Source organism: Zea mays, chromosome 3 (genome assembly GCF_902167145.1).
Source record: "Zea mays cultivar B73 chromosome 3, Zm-B73-REFERENCE-NAM-5.0, whole genome shotgun sequence".
Taxonomy (NCBI): Eukaryota; Viridiplantae; Streptophyta; class Magnoliopsida; order Poales; family Poaceae; genus Zea; species Zea mays.
In genome coordinates, this window is record NC_050098.1 from 218,996,240 (window position 1) to 219,003,204 (window position 6,965).

General features: G+C 46.9%; 1 long non-coding RNA gene across 1 annotated transcript; it reads right to left on the bottom strand.

Moving 5' to 3' along the window:
• Positions 1-867: 867 nt before the first annotated feature.
• Positions 868-6,385, bottom strand: LOC111591143 (uncharacterized). The gene is made up of 2 exons (XR_002750324.2): positions 5,789-6,385; positions 868-1,389 (listed from the first exon to the last, which is right to left on the bottom strand). It is a non-coding gene; the product is annotated as an uncharacterized lncRNA (long non-coding RNA).
• Positions 6,386-6,965: the final 580 nt, after the last annotated feature.

Genomic DNA, 6,965 nt, shown 5'->3' on the forward strand with positions numbered 1-6,965 from the left:
TACTAATCAACTATATAGCTGAAGAGGATTTCGTGTCTCGCCATCGGTCCAAGCACGACATGCTAGGCTGGCATGATAAAAATAGCATGCTAAACATGTTAGGCTAGCTCGTGGCCCGTGGCACCTTGTCACCGTACCGCCAATTCTATGACCCTAATGCTACACTATGAAGGCACCAAGGAGCTCCATTGTAAGTTATTTCTATGGTGTCGCCACAGGGACCGAGCACTTGTAATATGTTTTTGAAGGGTGTGTTTAATCTGAATTTTGGTGGTGGCTTCTGCCTCTCTCCCTAAAAAAAGCAAAAGGCCAAATCAAAGGCCATGTTCTAGTTAGGAGTTTTTTTTTTCAAAGCCGGCTTCTTTGTAGTGTAGAAATGGAAGCACGTCTGGACCTATTTTCACTAGGGGTTAAAGAACTTTACAAATATTACCCACCTGCCATCGATAAGTGGAAAATATTGTTCCGTTCTTTCTCATCGCCCCAACTGATAGCCACGAGCCCACTTGTCCGCTACTTCCATAGCCACAATCAATTCAACCAATCGTCTTTCAGCTTTTTTTTACGGCTCACAATCTACAACATGTTTTTTATAACTCACAACCTATAAACGTTATTTAAGTAGAGCATATGAGGGAGTCCTCATAGTGGAGAGCAAAGTTTACTACATGTATATAAAAAAGGTAAATCATATTTTAAATCTGTTACTTTTTCTCCTTATTGTTTTCCCGTCGGGAGCTGTTTGTTACACGCACAGTTTCCCTACTACGCCGTAGCTCCTGTCGTTGGTTCATATATAGCTTATTTATCCGGAACAAAAGCATGACACTTGTTATAAGTTAGGCGGCCACACAAATACTTAAACTGTAGAGAAAAGAACAACCATACACTTGAGTGCACCTGTTAGAGTGTTAGGAAGTACTGATGTACTCCTGTTACGAAAAAAAGGATGTTCGTTCCAATTCGGTGTGAAATTAAAATTACATGCCTAAGCACGTTTTGCATTTGGACAACGACAGCTAGCACAACGAGATGAGCTCTCCAGCGAATAGTAGCACAGGATGCATGGCGCCCTAGTAGTACTGTCCTGCAGCCTACCGGCCAGTTGCGCGTGCATGGTGCATGCATGGACTTCTCCGTCGCCGTTCAACTCCGGACAGTTTGTATACCAAACCTTGTTGTACAGGCGTCACGAGGTGGTGGCGTGGCGTTATTCAAACTTGCGAGGCCAAATCGATACCAAACCTGCCGTCCACGCTCCACGTACGTGTGTTTCTAGAGACTAGAGAGTGTGCGGTGCGCGGTGTGTGCGTCAATTGCATTGGTCCATAGCACCTCGCTTTTTCAGCTCGCTCGCACAGTGAACGGCCCATGCATTAATCTGTAGGTCTGCACGATGAACATGCATGCGCGCAGTTAGTCTTTCTAGCTCACTAGCTAGCTGTAACACTACAGACGATGAACATGCAATAATGTGATTTTTTCGAATATTTTCTAAGGGAGTGTTTGGTTACTGAGGACTAATTTTTAGTCCTTTATTTCACTTTATTCCATAAATTACTAAATATGGAAACTAGTACTCTATTTTAGTTTCCGTATTTAATAATTTAGTAACTAAAGTGGAATAAAATAGAGGAACTAAAAATTAGTCACTAAAACCAAACAACCCTAAATATGCGATGGTGTGCTCAGTTTACCGGGAAAAAGGACAAGTTCCTTCCAAAAAAAGGACAAGTTAACTTAAACTATAATGAACTTGTTGGTCAGGTCTATATAATAGGCATATGCAGCATGCTTTGGGCTAGTAGACAGAGCGGCTAGACCGGCCGACGGCGGTGGCGTACTTTATTTGGGGCTTGCGCAGGAGTGACAATAACGATGCATTATATTCGGGACCCATACGCTGGGTAGTAGTATTTTTTTATGCGGCTAGTATTTTTCCACCTGTATTGTAATTCTGCCTCGAAGTTCTGGTCACTATTAAGAAAAGTAATGAAATTCACAGCATGCATGTTTTACATAAAGCAATAGTGTATTTCATTAAAGTAACATGTGTACATATCTAATGTAAACCATATGCATACACGCTAGGCTCCATATGCATGCTTTGCTAAACTCATCAAGACTGAATATGCGTGCATTTTATGCGTCACGTAGAACCCGCACAAGTGATTGCCAGTGGTTGAATCCCTAGATTTTACCTAGAAATCTTTCTACAGAGACCTAGCTAATTTTTTCCCTGACATTACGATACTCGGTGAAGGTCCTGATTGCTACCACTAAAATGTACGTAGAAGGTTATCTTTATATGTGCCCTGTCATTAAAATGAAAATCTTCCAATCTTTTGTTATCTATTAATAAGTACGTACAAGCGATTAATCACGTACTTGCAATTGTAGGCCAGAATTATGCTTTTCGTATTTGGCAGTTCAAGGATGTTTCGGTGACTTTGGGTACGAGCGAGGCCATCGACGTTTCTTTGCACGTGATCTGGTTATCCCAAGCTCTAATTTTCACAGGGAACATAATAAAAGTGAACTAGTTATCATGAAATAAGATCATCCACCAAGGATAGAGTAGAGTAACGGGCTGGATTCCACCGGCCTGGCGAGCACCGTTGCAAGGCGGTCCGGATCCGGAGGCGGACCACCAGGCACCAGCGGTGCGTATCGAGGACGGTCGGTGCACGCGTCGTCAGAGGCCCGGGAAACGCAGTGCCGCTGCCGCGCTGGCCCAGTCTGATTCTGGCGCGTCGGAGAAACCAACGACGATGCTAAAGGTTACCTTCCCCCTGGTCCCCACAGCACTCCAGCAACGTACCACCAGGCAGGCAGGCACTCAAAATAGTAGTGGTGACGGTGCACCGCGGAGTGCAGAGGTTGGGCGGCCGGCCTGTCGCCCCCAAACCCAGGCCATCATGGCTCTCGATAGTAGCATATCTGCCTTTCACAGTAGATCACCGCCCGTCCTCTGCGCTCGGCTGCACGGGCTGACGTCCCTTTTTTTTTTCTTCCCCCACCGCCACCGCCACCGGCCGCTCGGCCTGGCCCCGGTCGGGTTGCATTGCATACCAGGTGATCGAGCACTATCGTCTTAGGACGGACGAGAGGGCGAACAAGAATGATTATTATTTAGTTCTACCGCCTGAACGATTATTTAGGCAGCTTGTTTGCTAAGAGCTTTCTTGTGATACCGTGTCCAGAAGTTTATCCATATGGTTATTCAAAACACTGTTTTGTACAGAGTGGAGTTTGAATCTGGGAATAAAGATGAGTAAGATGATAGAGATCCCAAAATCCCAACCCGTTTAATCCTATCCAAAACACCGTATTTAAAAAATCTAGGCTGAGCCCAATAATCAAACAGCCCAGTACCACACTTGATGGTTGGCCCACCTTGCAGCCCAATCTACCCTTTCACCTTTGCGTGTTGCGTGCCTACCCCACGTGACGAGGCCCACGCCCGCACCACTGAGACTGCATGGTCGTATTGTTGCTTGGACGGCGGCTAGGAACACACCATATATGGTGCGGTGCATTTATGTTTGTATCATGTTTTTATATCTGTTTCCGTATATCTGTATCCTGGTTTTATATCTGTTTTTGACTTGTTTTAAACCCAATCTCACGAATAAAAAATTATAAAAAAAACCAAAAAACCCAACTTCAACGGCCCGCCCAGCTGAAAGCCTGAACTGTGCCGTCAGACCGACGGTTCAAGGTTTGCCATTTTCCGCCCCACCGACCGGCGAGCGAACTGCAGAGGGCAGGCAGGCCCACGCGCGGCGCTTGCACGAGCGGGGGACGGACGGACGGACTCCGCGGCGTGCGCTGTCCCGTCCCGTCCCGACATCGAACACGCAGCGCTGATTCGGACGGCGAGAGCCGTACTAGCTTACCAAACGCCGGGAAACCCGCGGCCGGCCCACCACCGCATCCAACGCCATGCGAGTAGTGGCCCGGCGAAGGGCCGAGATATTTAGCTACGTCTGCAGCGATAGATTATTGTGCAGTGGTGGGCTCTCGTCGATGACCGATCTCCTCTGCACAAAAACCTAGGTAAAAAAGAAGAGATGCGTATCGATCCGGGTCATCCGGCGATATCATATCATCGTCGCACTCACTATACATGCCCTTGGCTAGTGGCTACTGGCTTGTTGTCGGCCTGGCCTTCGGTAATGGTCCGTACGCGGTTGCCGGATTGGTGTATGCATGCATACATACAGCATACTACATGGTTTGGGTACGTGCGCTGCTTCAACGAGAGGAGACACTCCACGTTGGTCTGACAATCAGCTAGCGTGACTTGGATATATATGGCACTGCACGTACGTACTGCCGCCGATCAGCTACGTGTCCGCATATAATACGTGCCAGTACTCTCTCCTCCCATTCTATGCATATGCATGTCAGCAATGGGAGATGCATAGCATATGGTCTTGAGACCTTTCAAGAAAAAAAAAGGACGGTGCGTTGCCTTGCCTGTTGCCATGTGTAGTGTGTACCGTCACAGGGTATAGTAGTCGCTCTACTGCAGGTGTAGGTATGCCCCCTCCTAATCGACGCGCGATGCATGGGGTGGAAGTGGACAGTGATGGTGTTTGGTTCAACGATAAACGAAAACGTAAAGCAAACGGATTACGGGTTTGTTTGGGTAATTTCAGATTGGATCGGAGTGAATAATTGAGGTTGTATTAATTAATTCGATACTTGTTGTTTGGTTGTCATCCACCAATTACAGTCTATTCTACTAGTGTGTTTGGTTTGTGGAGTCACTTTATACTTTATAAGATGATGCATCATAAGTTCATTCCATCAATTTTGGTAAAATCAACTCACTCCTCATCTATATACTAATTATTAGCTTATGAGGAATGAGGTGGTGATGGATCAACTCATTCTATTCCACAAACCAAATAAAAAAATGAGGAGTAAGAAGAAGATGGATCACTCTATCCCTCAAACCAAACACACTATACGTTCCTGGCCTTCCCCAAGCGCTACTCGTGATGTCGCCGCCGCCGAGCGCTTCTTCTTCCTTGCATAACGTCGTCGTTGACACCGATACTCTGTACCGGTGACGGATGACAATGGTTCCTATTTAGGGTAACACACATATCTTTCCCAGCTAAGGCTTCGTTTGGTTTGAGCGACTAAAAATTAGTCTCTTTATTTTAGTCTCATTTAGTTTCTAAATTATCAAACGTTAAGACTAAACTGTTTTAGTATCTAGTCCCTCAAAGGATAACTAAAAGAAACTAAACCATATTAATTTCACTTTTTTGGCTCTCGTTTATTTCAGTTGCACTAATTGTGGGAAAATGCTAAGGTGTATTTTGATCTCCTTATGATTAATTTAACGTGCTCTGAATATTTTTATTCTCTATAGCCAAATATGTTAGAGACTAAACTTTAGTCCACTAGCTACACTTTAGTCCCTGGACTAAACAGGCCCTAAATACTAGCATATATAGGACATTTTGAAAGAGGGAATGCCGTCTATGTATGTTGTACGGTATATATAGCATGTTTGGATGTTGGCATGTCCAGTGGCGGATCTAGAAATGAGTTAAAGAGGGGGCTGACTTCCAGTGACGAGTGGTAGAGGCAATACAAGCTTCTTTTTTCTCCATTTTAGGCAACTAAAAAGAATAATAATTAACCAAAAACACTTCATGTTAGACATGAGCGCATGTCATATTTGTTTCCCATAAATTATTGCTGCATAATCGAAGCCATGCCCATTCACAGTATCATAAGAATTGAGAATGCATGAGTATCATGATACCTTTGGATAGATGCCATGTTTGTTCTCAGGGCAGTTCTTACTCAAATGCCCTTGCTGATTGCAGATAAATTAAAGCAGCTTGCAAAATTTGTACCCCTGCACGTAGAAACCACATAAGCAATGATAACACGTCTAGCAGGCAGTTAGCACCCATGTATCATGAACTGAGCACCCGTATATCAAGAACAAGAACTGAAGGAACTGAGCACCCGTGTATCAAGAACAAGAACTGAAGGTAGACTGAGTGAGCGGTGGCGGACACTTGGACGAGCCGCGAGCGGCTGGGCGGGGCAGCGGCTGGACCTAGACTGGGCGAGCGGTGGCGGCAGCAGCTGGGCGAGCGACGGCGGGCACGCAACGGCTCTGCGACTGGGCCTGGGCGAGCGACGGCGGGCACCGGATAGACAGCGGCTTCCGGCTGAGCGAGCGGCGACCGGTGGGGAGGCAGCAGCTTTCGGCTGGGCGAGCGGCGGCCGGCGGGCAGGCAGCGGCTGGGCGAGTAGGGCGAGCGAGAGCGACTGGGCTGAGCGTCTAGGCCTTTTCCTTCATTCACTGTACCTGTATTTACTGGGCCGCGACCGGGGCTGCAGCCCAGGCAGCCCCGGCCGCGGATCCGCCCCTGGGCATGTCTAGAATTTGAAAACATTGGGCAGCCGACACGCCATGCGCTGGTTTTTAACGGCTACTGCTTGCTCGGGTGAGTCACGTCTTACGTACTTCAGTCTTCAGACGGTCGGCGAGAAGCTGTCGACCGCCTGACCACCGTGCTTCGTACTACGCCTCGTGTAGGAGCCACCGTACGTATGCTCAACTGCCGTCAATGGATGCGTCATCTCTTGCTCTTCCTAGCAATAGCTGAATCGGCTCGCAGCCGTCCATTCCCCCACATGATCACATGCTCAGTATGGTTGCGATCACCAGCAAAACCTCACCAAAGTTTAATCGGTGCTATCTAAGCACGATGATGCCTGATCCCCCGATCTCTATATACGATATCGGATTTGGACGCTTTGGTTCAGGTAACCAGGCTGGAGGAAAATTGGTCCTTGAAGGCCCATAGGCAAGGTAGAGAAAAACCAGCCCATCTAGAAGCTGTGTTGGCTTGGCCTCTTGGCCTGTTGAAGAGAGAGGCTACAAAACTGAAAACGAAATAGATTGTCAATTGAGCCGAAATCAA